Below are 15,533 nucleotides of genomic sequence, written 5' to 3'. Positions count from 1 at the left end.
AGAGTCTAGAAGACTTGAAGGTCTTCTATAGAGTCTAGAAGACTTGCAGGTCTTCTATAGAGTCTAGAAGACTTGCAGGTCTTCTATAGAGTCTAGAAGACTTGCAGGTCTTCTATAGAGTCTAGAAGACTTGCAGGTCTTCTATGGACTCTAGAAGACCTCCAGGTCTTCTATGGACTATAGAAGACCTCCAGGTCTTCTATGGACTCTAGAAGACCTCCAGGTTTTCTATGGACTCTAGAAGACCTCCAGGTCTTCTATGGACCCTAGAAGACCTCCAGGTCTTCTACGGTCACTAGAAGACCTCCAGGTCTTCTATGGGCACTAGAAGACCTCCAGGTCTTCTAAGGACACTAGAAGACCTCCAGGTCTTCTAAGGACACTAGAAGACCTCCTGGTCTTCTAAGGAAACTAGAAGACCTCCTGGTCTTCTAAGGACACTAGAAGACCTTCAGGTCTTCTAAGGACACTAGAAGACCTCCAGGTCTTCTAAGGACACTAGAAGACCTCCAGGTCTTCTAAGGACACTAGAAGACCTCCAGGTCTTCTAAGGACACTAGAAGACCTCCAGGTATTCTAGGGACACTAGAAAACCTCCAGGTCTTCTAAGGACACTAGAAGACCTCCAGGTCTTCTAAGGACACTAGAAGAACTCCAGGTCTTCTAAGGACACTAGAAGACCTCCAGGTCTTCTAAGGACACTAGAAGACCACCAGGTCTTCTAAGGACACTAGAAGACCTCCAGGTCTTCTGTGGACACTAGTAGACCTCCAGGTCTTCTATGGACACTAGAAGACCTCCAGATCTTCTATGGACACTAGTAGACCTTCAGGCCTTCTATGGACACTAGTAGACCTCCAGGCCTTCTATGGACACTAGAAGACCTCCAGGTCTTCTATGGACACTAGAAGACCTCCAGGTCTTCTAAGGACACTAGAAAACCTCCAGGCCTTCTATGGACACTAGTAGACCTCCAGGCCTTCTATGGACACTAGAAGACCTCCAGGTCTTCTATGGACACTAGAAGACCACCAGGTCTTCTATGGACACTAGAAGACCTACAAGTGAAAGAAGAAGACCTCCAGCTCTTCTGTGGAGTATAGAAGGCCTTAAGGTTTTCCATTTGGTTAGGTGACCTCAAGGTCTACTTTATCGGCAGTTCCGTTTTTTATTTTTTTATTTCAGTAGCGATTTTTTATCCATTTGCTTATGTCTTTGCCATTTTCTATTAGTATTCCAAGAATATTTATATACATAAAGAGTGTTATATGCAGCAAAAAAATCTGCATTTGTTTCCGCTACTTTACTTGCAGTTTCATAACGTATATGGTGCAATAATTTGGCATATAAAAGTTATTTTCAACTTATATTCCGTCGAATACGTGACTTATGGAGAAAATTGAATTTGCCATGCATTTTTTATGACAGCAAATATAACCGGTTATATTGAAATGTTAAGATTATGATACGGAGTGCACTTTTAAAGAAAGGCAAACATGAAGCATTTCCCATATTCCACCTCAAATAAAAATAATATTGAAATATTGAAGAAGAACTTGTGTATTAAATCTCAAAGCCGTCATAAAAGCGACGAATTCGTTCTAAACCAAATTTCTTAAATTTTAAAATGAATTCAGTCAAAATCAGCAATTACTGTTTAATTTGCGAATTGAATCATTTCCATAAATCGAGGAAAAAATTGTTTCGTTGTTGTTTAGACGTTGATTACCGTTAATTTTCAATTCGCTTTGTTGTTAAACAAGCGAATCCAAATAAACCGAAATAAAGTGAAAACCAATTAATTAAATTTAATTATGAAACGGTGAATGACCCGATGCGCCAAGGACTCAACTCCTAAGAGCATCGACTTCCTTGCTTTTTTTGCAGTTTCTCTTTGTTTTCTGGTAGATGATGAAGACAAAACCCAAATAAATGTCAATCATTAGGGACGCAAAAAAATTCGAGTGGTGTCGTTGAAATTTAAAAATGTTTTGAAGAAATAAATATTGTTTCAATAGCAACATAAATGTCAGCAGCAGGTGTGTGTATGTCATTGGAGGTGGAACAATGAGAAAGAAATGATATTAAAAACTGCTCAGTTTTTCGTTCATGGGGCTGGGAGGTGAGAAAATTAAGACATTTACGTCCCCTATTGAGCAGAAGACCTCAAGGTCTTCTACAGACAGTAGAGGACCTTAAGGTCTTCTATGGACAGTAGGAGACCTCTAGGTCTTCTATAGACAGTAGAAAACCTCATGGTCTTCTATGGACAGAGGACGAATTCAAGGTCTTCTATGGACGGTAGAAAGCCTCAAGGTCTTCTAAGGACAGTAGAAGACCTCAAAGTCTTCTATGGACAGTAGAAGACCTCTAGGTCTTCTAAGGACAGTAGAAGACCTCAAGGTCTTCTAAGGACCTTGCACAGTAGAAGACCTTAAGGTCTTCTATAGGCATTAGAAGACCTTTAAATAAAGCGAAATGACAGAAAAAAAGTAACAACAACAGCAGCACATGTCAGTTTTTTTGACACATTGAAGTGAGTCACACACACACATGCGCACACACACATGCAGTTGTCACATTTTTATGCAAACATTTATTTGCATCGCAACTACCAACGACATGATACATGTTAGCTATCTAAGCCAGCAGCTACGGGTTCCCCCGGACTCCTATGATAATAAAGACGACGATGATGATGAGGACGATCATCCGCATTAGGGGCGACTACATATAGTCAACAGCAGCCCCTTGCCAGAGTCAGTGGATTCTGACACTATCGCCATGTCAACAACATCATTGCAAGTGTTTTACGTCCAGAATAGGGTTGCCGTAGTTAGATGCTGTTTGGTACCTAAAAATAATATATTAAATTTAATATTCAGCATTGAAGTCCTTGGGAAATTCTCCGAAAAATATGTTATAAAAAAGAACAAGTAATAAAACTGTAACTGCGGGCCGGGCCGAACTTTGTATATCCTCCACAATTTGCTACAAATTTGGCAATTTTCAAATAAACAAAATCCGTAAAAAATCCTGTTAAAATCTTAAAAATACCGAATGTAGCCGTGTATTAGGGTCTATACGACGACGTGGACCTGCATAAGCAACTTTTGTCATAAGCTATTACAATATTCAAATGCGAAACTTGAAAAAAAATCTGTTTATAATGTAGCTAAAATCATCAAAATACCGAATATATAGGGAGGTATCATGGGGGTTATAAAACGTGGACCTGCACAGCCAATTTTCTCTCATAGGCTGCAGTATCCATTACGAACTTCAAATGCCAAATTTGAAACAATTTCTATAAATAATGTCGCTAAAATCATCAAATTACCGAATTTAGGGGGCAACCGTTATATGGGGGCTATACGAAGATCTGGACCCATATGGCTCATTTTCTGTCATTGGCTGTAGTATTCATTACGAACTTCAAGTAAATAATGTCTCTAAAATCATCAAAATACCGAATATCGGGAGGTACCGTTATATGTGGGCTATACGAAGACGTGGACCTACATTTAGACATTTACGTCCTATCAAGGTCTTCTATGGACAGTAGAAGACCTCAAGGTCTTCTATGGACAGTGGACGACCTCAAGATCTTCTATGGACAGTAGAAGACCTCAAGATCTTCTATGGACAGTAGAAGACCTCAAGATCTTCTATAGACAGTACCAGACCTCAGGGTCTTCTATAGACAGTACCAGACCTCAAGGTCTTCTATAGACAGTAACAGACACCAAGGTCTTCTATAGATAGTAACAGACCTCAAGGTCTTCTATAGACAGTAGAAGACCTCAAGATCTTCTATAGACAGTAGAAGACCTCAAGGTCCTCTATGGACAGCAGAAGACCTCAAGGTCTTCTATAGACAGTAGAAGACCTCAAGGTCTTCTATAGACAGTAGAAGACCTCAAGGTCTATGGACAGCTTCTATGGACAGTAGAAGACCTCACGGTCATCTATGGATAGTAGAAGACCTCAAGGTCTTCTATAGACAGTAGAAGACCTCAAGGTCTTCTATTAACAGTATAATACATCAATGTCTTCTATGGCCAGTGGGAGATCTAATTTACGTAGTTATTAGCTCTAATTGTTACATTACATAACAGAATTTCCATGAGCTGCATAGAGGCAAACACATTTTAAAATGTTATTGCCCACAATGCTGTGGAAAATAATTTCTCCCTCGCATTCGAATAACATTCAAAACTATGAAAATTCGCCAGGAAAATATTTCAAATTTTATTATTAAATACATAACATTGAAGCCATTAAACTGTAAATTGTTGGCTTCCTTGAATATTTCTGAGTACTAAAAATACATTGTCATCAAGGATACTCTTAACAATTTTTAATTAAACGTGAATTGTTTCAATTTTTTTTTTATTAAAAAACATTTTTCAGGGAAACAATATTGGAGGAAACTACCATGTATAACAGCGTCATTGTGAACAACAACTTGATGGATGGTCATTGAACTTGAGATAGATGTTAGTACAAATTGTAAAATAAGTTTATAACACAATGCCGTGCGGGCGTATCGTTGAAAAAATAATTAGTTGGAAATGCGTATTACAAGTGCACGAAAAGTACTAACTAGTACTATGTTTGATACAACTTTGTATTGGGTGAACAGATAATGCTTGAAATCTGAAATTTGGTATTAGGGCCGTTGTTCATGTGTAACCTGAATATATGGAGGTGGTTTCGGATATATGTACTAAATTGTACGAAAATTAGTGAATGGTACTAAATTTGGTATTATGTAACGGATAGGGCTGGAATCCTGAAATTTGATATTTAGATTCATGATGCTTTTGAGATTTGGTTGTGGTTTAGAAATGCGTCTCATATTTGTACGAAAAGTACTAGATTTGGTACTGGGTGAAGGGATTTGGCTGGACTACTCAAATTTAATATTGAGGTCTCTGTTGGGAAATGTAAATGTACGAAAAGTACTAAAAAGTGTTAAATTAGGTTTTGGGTGAACGGATAGGGCTGGAATCCTGAAATATGATATGGATGTCACTGTTTGTTTCTATAGTTGAATGATACAGCTGGTTTTGAGTATGCGAACTATAATTGTTCTAAACGGTACGGTTTAGTCTATTTCTTCCCCAAATTTAATATCATTTAGTACTTGTCGTATGTACTAAACCATACTTCCAAATCTACCTTCAAATATCAACCCCAGCGCTAAAAAAGTGATCCAAATATTTAATTTTAGATACACATTTCTATTCGTTTACGAATTACCTAAGTTTGTACCATTTAGTACATTTCGCATACCTGTAGTACACTTGTCCAGAACCTTCTTACGCTTAGTACCTATTTCCAAATGCACCTTCTTATATCAAGTTCACTTTCCAAGCTAAATTCCAATATAAAACGACAAGATTTTAGATAAACCCCTTAATATAATACCAAATGGTACCAAATTTATTTATTTCAAATATTATTAATAAGCATTATCCTACACCCTATCAGAGTCCTTAATTCTAAACCTCAGAAATCTAGCTTTATACCTTCCCCAAAGAGCAAATTTAATACCACTCAGTAGTTTGCGTGGTTATTTAGCACCTCTTTCCAAATCTACCTCCATATAGCAAACCCACTTCTCAAAAACTAATATCAATACTAAATCCACCTCTAATACAATATAGTAAATTTCGTACTTTATTGTACGTATTTTCAAATTCACTTGCAAATTTCAACCATACACACTAACTGTAACCATAATGCCAAATTTTACATTTCCATCACTATCCGTTCATTCAATATCAAATTTAGTACCATTTAGTACTTTTCGTATACTTTTAGTAGGCATATTTATTTTAACCCTGTCACAAAACCACCTATTTTATTTAACTCTGTATTATATGTTTAGAATATGATATCCATCTCCTTGTTTATTTAGAATAGCTTTGCGTCTTCATACCCTCAGCCATTTGGCTACAGAGAGTTTATAAATAACGGTTTAAGACCCTAGGTCTCTTTGGACCAAATCCGTTTTGGGTCATTTGGAGTCGATCTAGCGATCAACCATAACTCTCTAAGGGAGTATCCGATTTGGTCCAAATTTGGTACAATATAATATTATTGTCAAGCTTAGATCGAGTTCAGAGATGGGTAATATCGGTTCACTTCTTTTGGTACCACCCCCGCACAAAAAAAAAAAAAAAAAAAAAAACTGAAATTTTCCAAAAAATATTTTACTGCACGGAAAGAAAAAGGATAATCTGATTTTGCTCCAACTTTGGAAATACTAATATTTGCATCAATGCTAGGTCAGATGCACAATGGGTCAAAATTTCGAATAATTGTCTTCAAACTACACACCTCACAATATTTTTATTAACCCAAGGTTTGGTCTGAAGATGGAATATATCGGTCCACTACCTCCCCCACAAAGGGTCAAAATTTTGAACAACAAAAATGTTCATAAAGTCCGAAATAAGCATCCGGTTCTCTTCGTGAAGATGAGTGCCTCCCACACAAAGTGTCAACATTTTGAATAACCATGAAGCTCATGAAACGCGAAATTAACATCCGATTCCATTTGGACTTGGTACATCTCAATATTTCTATCACCACAAGATCTGTTATAAAGACGGGGGGATCGGAACATTTCTTTTGGTACTTCCCTCACATAGAGTTAAAGATTTTGAAAAACAAAACGCTCAAAGAAAGCGAAATAAGCATTCAACTCTCTTCAAATTTCGCACATACAAACATTTTTGCTAACAAAAGATCTATTGTGAAGATGATACATATCTGCGAACCCCTTCTGCTACGTCACCCACAAAGGGTCACAATTTGCAATACTTTTGTCTGACATAACTTGTGAAACACGTCAGCGATTCTTTACAACCTGCTTTATCTAAATATTTCTTTCAACTAGAAACTTGAGATGAATATGGAATTTATGATTTCACATAAGATTAGAAATAAGTTCGGTTTTCTTGTAATTTTATCCATACTTATATTTTTATCTGTATTAGTGAATTATTAAAATGGAATACTTCGGCCGACTATATCCGACACCTCACGCACATTATAACATTTTTTAAAAATTCTCAAATATCTTTCAAGGAAGTAACCAATATAGTCCAAATTTGGCACGTCGCAATATTTATTTCATATATATTTAAGTTTGATACGAAATGGACAATATTCTTTGGAATCTAGTCCATAGAGGGTCAACTGTTTAAGCAATCATAACAAAAGGAAAAATGTATTGAAATAATGAAACCTACTCTGAGGGTACACATCTGTCGACAAAACCGGCGGATATTTTTTAACTTGTTATAATACCTTTTAACCGATTTTCCAAAAACCAAGCCTTGTCCCCCCACACACATACTTTGAATTGTATGACAAACTTTAAAATTCTAGCTTCAGCCATTTCGCCTGGGCATTCAATCAGTCGGCCACTCACCTATATATCTTCGATATACATGTATCAAAATAAATGCGTTAAAATGGCTATAACTCATGAATCAACACACACCGGTTATACATATAAACCTTGGAATTGATGTCAACTTTCATATGAAGCTTGAATAAATAAAAATTGGTTCGAGAATTCCACAGAATATCAATGACTAACACAATGCAACTAATTTATTTGTATTTAGAAGATGACATCTCCATAGTATGGAGGGTATATTAAGTTTGTCATTCCGTTCGTAACACCTCGAAATGTTCATTTTAGACCCAATAAAATATTTATCATCATCAGGAGATCATCATAAAATTCTATGTCGATTTAACGATGCCCATCCATTTGTTTGTCCGTCTGTGTGTCACTCTAGTTTCCGAACGAAAAGAAGTAGGTTGATACAATTTTACTTAGATGTGTGTTTGGTCTGCAGGACTTTTGGTATTGATGTTTTGGTATAGCCCCCATATAACGCTACCTCCCTATTTTCGGTATTTTGATGTTTTAGCGGCATCATTCACCGGAGTTGTTTTAAGTTTCGTATTTGAATATTGTAATGGCCTATGACAAAACTTGCCTATGCAGATCCACGTCTTTGTATGGTTTTATCCGACGAAAAAACATTCGTTGTCCAGCAGTTTGTAAACAAACAAAATTATCGTATTTACTTGTCAAAGGGTCAGCTGAAAATGTGCACCTACGTTTGGCTACCAGAACTCAAGTGCCGGCCATGGCGATGGTGTGGGCCGCCATAACAGACGATTGTTGCTCTCCGCTCGTATTAATCGACCGTGGCATCAGAATAAATGCCGAATATTATCGCGAAAATATTCTGGAGGGTGTATTAAAGCCTTCTGGAGGGTGTATTAAAGCCTTCCAACAGGACTCAGCACCATCGCACTGAGCACAGCCCACCCAAGAATGGTTACAAAATGAGGTTCCTCGCTTCATTTCCAGGGAACAATGACCACCAAAATTTCCGAATACCAATTCGTTGAACTATTGTGTCTGGAGTATTTCGGAAAGCAACGTTGGAAATAAAAAAATACCAAAGTGTCGATCACCTCATGCAAGCGCTTCGCCGGGGATGGGCAAAAATACTGCAAAGCAACAATCGGGCAGCTTGTGACGGTTTCATTGGCCGTTTGAAGGCCATAATTCGTGTCAAAGGTGACCAATTTGAACAAATCTAAACTTATTCTGAAATTTGATGTCATTTCAGGCATTTTTGCTTTCATTCAAAAAATTAAAAAAAAACAAGTAAGCAAAGGCTACAGTCGAGCGGGGCCGACCGTTGAATACCCTACAACACTATAATAAATGATACAGTTTATATAGGCCAGATACTCGAAAGAATTCCCCAAGATATTGTGACAAATAATAAAAGAAAACCACCAGGTTTCGTTCTCTAATTTTCGAATAATAGCAACTTAAACTAATTTGCTCATTTCCAATTTATAGGTAGATGTTGCACGTAAATGGTCTTCCTAGATCTGGAACCAATATTTCCCAAAGACCTATAATCTCTCAGAAGTGGCAAAAGATTAACATGTATTATTGGTTTTTGACTGAAACGCATCTATATGAGATACAGACATTTGATTATATTCTTCAACGAAATCAGCCTTAAAAAATAGTCAGAAGTGCGTCTTTCCTGTATTTCGTATTTTGTCTACAAAAGTTTGTAAACTATTTCACACATTGAATATTTTTGGATGGCCATCCAAAACTATTTGGCTTTTGCTATGTCCGGTAACCTCCATTCAAATGCGCGTGAGGATCGGGCGATAATTACGACTTGCTGACAATTTTGCAGTTTTTTTGTCCATTTCAACCCCTAAATATATGGCGATTATCTCCAAAAAGAGTAGGCTTCTATTCTGACCCTCATCTTATCCCCATGCAAAATTTAATAAGAATCGGGCCATAAATGCGATCTGTATATGATATCCTGATATCCTAACTACTTAGTTTTGTTAGCTGTAAAAATATTACCAAATGTTTAATTCAAAATAAAAATATGCCAAAAATATGACAAAATTGAAAAAATATGAGAAAATTTTAGAAAATCAATATTTTCATCTTTAGAGAGATATTTTTATGCAATTTTTTAGACGTTTTTTCTTTCCGGCCAAGAGGCCATTTTGAATTAATGAGAACTGTGGAAATCAGTTCAGCCGTTTTCGACATATAAAAGATTTTTCAAGCATATCTTCTTTGATAAACGTATATATCGCACATATTTTGCTATATATCCGTTTTGTTGGATGTTAACATCAATGTAAAGATCAGAAGTAACCTTGTCATGGCTTTGTGATTTCGCCGGGATTTAAAATATTCGCGGTTTAATGAAAAATTTTGAATTTTTTTGAACACAAAAGATATGGTCTATTTTACCCGCTAAATATTATCCGATAACCACCCAAATTGGTAGGCCTCTTCCCCGCCCTAAACTCTAGCTACATGCGAAATTCCGCGTCGATTGGTCTATAATTGCGACCTGTATAGCTACTGCAAAATCCTACATTTTTTCAGTATTTGGTCCATTTCAACCCCTAAACATTTGGCGATCATCTCCAAAAGAAATAGGGTTCTATTCTGACCCCAGACCCACCTCCATTCTAAATTTCGTGAAGATCGGGCCATAATTGCGACCTGTAGAGTGATTACAAATTAACATGGACAGACGGACAGACGGACAGACGGACGGACGGACATACATAGCTAGATCGACTCAGCTCGGCGAGCTAGGAAGATCCATATATACTTTCCTATGTGGGAAACCAATATTTCGAGGTGTTACATAATTTTTGGGCCAATCAAACTTATAATACCCCCAACACATAGTGTTGTAGGGTATAAAAATTAAAAATGATGGCTTTTGACTTTGTTGCAGTTTGTTTTATCTCACCCTGTAAAGTGAAGGAAGTAACTCATACAGTCTTAAGGCTGGCACGTTGAAATATTTATATCATATGTGTTAAAATCCGATACTAAATGGACAATATTGGTTCATTCCTTCTAACCTACTCCACAGAGTGTCAATAATTTGAATAATCATAACAGAAGTCAAAATTAATTTAAATAATCGACATTGGCTGAGGGTATACATCAGTCGGCAAAACCGACTAATGTTTTTTTTTTTTAATTTCTTTCGAATTTTGAAAATTACGTTATTTTATGCCCATATACCATTTGTGATCCAAATTCGCAAATTCTAATTTTATCCATTTTCATTTTCAGGCTTTTCCGAACCTCTAACATCTCTTGTACTTGCACCTGACAACGCTTCCACCTTCGCCGTCCATTTTCCAAATTCAATTTATGCAACAAACACTCGAAATCGAAAACAAAACAAAACAAATTAATTTTTCCCACTTCCACCTACTGGACGGTTTCATATTTCAATTTTCGCCGTTGTTATTGTTATTATTATTATTTTTCTGTTATTTATATAACAAACATTCAACACAACACAATTCAGATTGATATTAACAATGTTGTTGCACAGTTCGGTTGCATGCAGCAGCAGCAGCAGTTTGGTTGCATGCATGGTACAATGAAGAGAAGGTAGGTCAACTTTGAAAAAATTGCAAGTGTAGAGGTCTACCTGTTTGGCTTGTAATGTCAGAAATAGTATCAAAACAATAACAAAATCTAACAACTTGTTGCATTTATTTGGAATAAATAATTGAAAACCGCGAAAACTGAATGAAAGGTCAACACTTCTTTTCAAAACCAGGTTCTATATATCTCTAAAGGATTATTTCGCTACAAAAACTCTAGATTTTTTCGATGCATACGATGAAATAAACATTTTGAAAACATCCGAATTTGAATGTTTTCTGAACAATTTATTTGTTATTGAAAAGAAAACACATATGTAAACAAATAAAGATGACATATTAAGCCAAGAAAATAAAAAAATTGAAATCATATGGTATCATAGCCCTACCTTGATATCATTGTACCATGGTTGCATGCAAATTTATGCCAAGCAAACGAAGGCGTGTGAGTTTAAAAATAAATAAAAGTTGGGAGAAAACTTTTCCCAAAAATTTGAAACATTCCCAACATACCAAATTGACTTGAGAATAATATTTTAATAAGCTTTCAAACATAAGCTTTACGCTTGAGAAAATCTTGAGAATGTATTGAGAAATGCTTGTTTAACAATTGTAGAATAATCGAAAGGGAACCCTTATTCATAAGCTTATTCTTGTAATTGCAGAATAAGCTTACGAAAGTAATATTATATCAAGCTTATTTTTTCAATGGTATAAAATATTTATTTTTTAATTATTTTACACATTTCATTCATTGATCGCCATCCCAGCTGTCGCTGCCTCCTGTTGCATTGATACCTAGATGCTTTCTTTCCCCTTATTTGAGCTTCCGCATCTCCTCCACTAATTCTTCAAATCTCTTGAATTCTTGCAACTTTTTGACGCCTCTATTCTGAAATGAGATTGGAAAAATATACACTACAGATTCCCAGATTTATTATTCATCATGACCTTAGAGTTTCGTCCAGAAATGGGTCTTAAATTCGCGTGATTTTGATTTTAACCAAAGAAAATATTTTTTTTGTCGACAATTTTCACAAAAAAAAAAAAAAAAAAAAAAACAAATCAAAACAAATTTGTCAACAAAGGACAGATTTGAGAAAAGTTTGTGCAAAAAAGTTTTTCTCTAGCAATGTTGAGGAATTCCTACGATAAACTATTTTCATAATATTATTCTCAAGCTGTATTGTATTTTTGGTATGTTGGGTTGGATTTCCATAAACAAGAACGTGTGTGTGTGTGCGTGTCAATGAAATTCTAGTGAATGCCGTTTGGCGGAAAACAAAACAAAAGTTAACAAATTTCCACATTCGCACCGTAAGTGTGGAGCCTTAAATGCTGTTCGAACAGGAGCTGTTTAAGCATACACTGTGGCAAATTGCCACTTTGGGAGGGGGTGTGGGAGGCTAGGATCAAATTAGAATAAGCGTCAGTCACGTGTCATGCCGTAAAAAAATAGAGGAAAATAAAAAATTAAAGCGAATTAAATTGAATGACAACCAGAACAAATGGAAAAGTGTCTAAAAGTGCTAAGCGCAGAGGCACGTTACATCTCTTAAATGTCGGTTTCTAATTTAAAATTAAGTGGAAGGTGATTAAGAGCGCGTTCAAGTGGTAAATGTATCCGATCATTGATTTACGGCATTTAAAATTAATTGGAATATTTTGCCAGGAAGTTAGGCAGTAAGGCAGGCTACATACATTAAGAAAGTAGATAAATCTAGATCTCTAGAATTTGGATCACAGTCGATGTACAGGGATGAAATAAAGCATTACTTTTTTTATACCCTCCACCATAGTATGGCGGGTATATCATATTGATCAGCATAAAATTCTATGTCGATTTTGCGATGTCTGTTCGTCTGTACGTCAGTGGAAATCACTCTAGCTTCCAAACGAAACGAAGTATATTGATAAAATTTTACTCAAACGAAGATTATGTCTGGTTTGACTTTTGGTAATGAAAATGGAGCATGTAGGTCCACGTTTTGGTATAGCCCCCATATAACGGTACCTCCCGATATTCGGTATTTTGATGATTTTAGCAACGTTATTCACCGGAATTGTTTGAAATTTGGTATTTGAAAAATGGATGCTACAGCCTAAGACAGAAAATTGTCTATGCAGGTCCACGTCTGCGTATAGCCCCCATATAACGGTACCTCCCAATATTCGGTACTTTGTTGAATTTAGTGACATTATTCTCCTAATTCTAATTAGAAGAGAGTTGGATGCTTATTTCGCCTTCTTTAAGCATTTGGTTTTTCGAAATCTTGAACCTTGTGAAATGATCCGATCTCAACCGTCATAATAACAGATCTTGTGTTGATGGAAATATTGAGTTGTAGCATGTCCGAAAGGAATCGGATCTTAATTTGGCGTTTTATGAGCTTCATGGATATTCCAAATTTTGACCCTCTGTGGGGGAGGTATATAATGAACCGATATATCCTATCTTCACAGCAAACCTTGTGTTAGTAGAAATAATGGGATGTGTTAAATATGAAGAGAACCGGATGCATATTTTGGATTTTATAATTGCTTTGGGTATTCAAAAATTTGGCCTTTTGCGGTGATGCCTGGCACCAAGTAAAATATTGGGTTGATGGAAATATTGGGACGTCTCAAGTCTGAATGGTAACGGATTTTAATTTCCCATCTTATGAGTTTCATGGATGCTCAAAAGTTTGACCCTTCGTGGGGGAGGTACCAGAAGAGGCACGTAAGACCATAGGTTAATAAAAATATTGTGATGCGTGTAATATAAAGGCAATCGGAAGAGTTATAATTATTCAAAATTTTGAATGCGGGGGAGGTACTTGATGGAGTGGACCGATTCTGGCCATTTTCGCACCTGATCTTAAACTGATGCAAGTATTAAGATTTGCAACGTTGGAGCAAAATCGGATCACTCTTTCTCTTTCTGTGCAGTAATACAGGATGAAATGAAAAAACTGCAACCAATTCAGACTGTTGCCATTTCAAAGCCACTCGTCCGACAGCTGTTAAAATTATTCCAGTGACAGCTCATTATATTGTTTACAAGCGTACAAAAGCATTTTGGTGAGAATTTTCCAGAAAAAAAAGTTATTCGTGATGGAATTCCAGCGCGATAGTATCATTTCTTTATATTTGGCTGGAAAACCACAAGTGGCTATCGTTAGAGCACTCCAGCATTTAAATGTGAATAAGTCTTTTGTGTCTCGTATCATCGCTTGTCACCGTGATACTGGTACTGGTAGCGTAGCCCGACGTCAAGGAAGTGGATGGAAGAAGACAGCAACATCAGCAGAAATGGTTCGAAAAGTGAAAAAGCGACTTGATCGAAATCCGCGTCGCAATGGCTGAAAAATGGCTCGTGAGCTGAACATATCGCAATATTCCATTCGCCAAATATTGAAAAATGAACTTGGAGTAAAGCCATTGAAATTCCAAAAAGTGCAAGAAATTACACCGCAACAGAAAGAACAGAAAATAGACTCGAAAGAGCTAAAAGGTTGCTTCGCTTGGCCGAAAGTGTTGAACTGCCGAATTTGGTTTTCTCCGATGAGAAAAAATTCTTTGTCCAGCTGTTTGTAAACAAACGAAATAATCGTGTTTACTTGCCAAAGAGGTCAGCTGAAAATGTGCACCTTCGATTGGCCACCAGAAATCAAGCACCGGCCATTGTGATGGTGTGGGCCGCCATAACAGCCGATGGTCGCTCTCCACTCGTATTAATCGACCGTGGCATCAGAATAAATGCTTAATATTATCGCGAAAATATTCTGAAGGGTGTATAAGGGCCTTGGGCAAGCAAACATTTGGCCGGAGGGTATAAAAATCGATGCGATATCCCAAAGTTAGAAATGTAATTCCCATTCTATTCCCATTCAAAATTAGGGCACTAATCAGCTGAGGCAGAAATAATCACGTTATTAGTTACGCTTCGTATATCCTTAAATTAACTCTTGAGAAAACTTCACGGTAAGTTCCGATTAATTTTTTATAGTTTGAAAGATCTTTAAATGTTAAGTACTCTCCAATAAATTAATTACCTTTTCCAAGTACCACTTCTGTAACGTAAAATTAAGCGTAACTTGTTTTCAAGAAAAAAAAAAAATTTCCTTGGAAGAGAAGAATTTCTAATTCACTCTTCATTGCCACAGTTTTCAAAGTTCACACCAACTGCCAACGAATATATCATTGTTAGGGCAAATAAATGTGTCTGCTTTTTTTATCATTCATTACTTCAACTTTATTTTCTTCATTTTCTTCTTCTACGTCCTTACATGTGTCTGTAATGTGAACATAGGTGAGTATGTGTGTCTCCATGATTGAGGGTGAACTCGTATGTATGTGTGATACATTGCAGAGGAAAAAGTTTATTTGCACTTAATTTCTTTGTACTTCTCGCAGTGTGTATATGTGTGTATTTGTGTGAGTGTGTGTGATTTCCATCTTCCATCTGAAAGTGATAACACGTCAGTCAGTTCAGTTTGTCTGGATTTTGCAAACGTTGTAACAAAACAAGTGCA

The 15,533-nt window shown here is 36.5% G+C and overlaps 1 protein-coding gene and 1 long non-coding RNA gene across 2 annotated transcripts in view; both read right to left on the bottom strand.

Moving 5' to 3' along the window:
• The window catches only part of LOC101898141 (cardioacceleratory peptide receptor), a 133,619-nt gene that overhangs the window by 38,155 nt on the left and 79,931 nt on the right, over nt 1-15,533 (bottom strand). The gene's annotated exons all lie outside the window — the stretch shown is intronic.
• On the bottom strand, nt 11,714-12,216 carry LOC109612474 (uncharacterized). Its single transcript, XR_002194552.2, has 2 exons — nt 11,968-12,216; nt 11,714-11,908 (listed from the first exon to the last, which is right to left on the bottom strand). It is a non-coding gene; the product is annotated as an uncharacterized LOC109612474 (long non-coding RNA).

This window comes from Musca domestica, unplaced genomic scaffold (assembly GCF_030504385.1).
Source record: "Musca domestica strain aabys unplaced genomic scaffold, Musca_domestica.polishedcontigs.V.1.1 55, whole genome shotgun sequence".
NCBI classification, from domain to species: domain Eukaryota; kingdom Metazoa; phylum Arthropoda; class Insecta; order Diptera; family Muscidae; genus Musca; species Musca domestica.
Note: the sequence above shows the minus strand (reverse complement) of the source record. Positions and strands in the feature narration are given on the sequence as shown.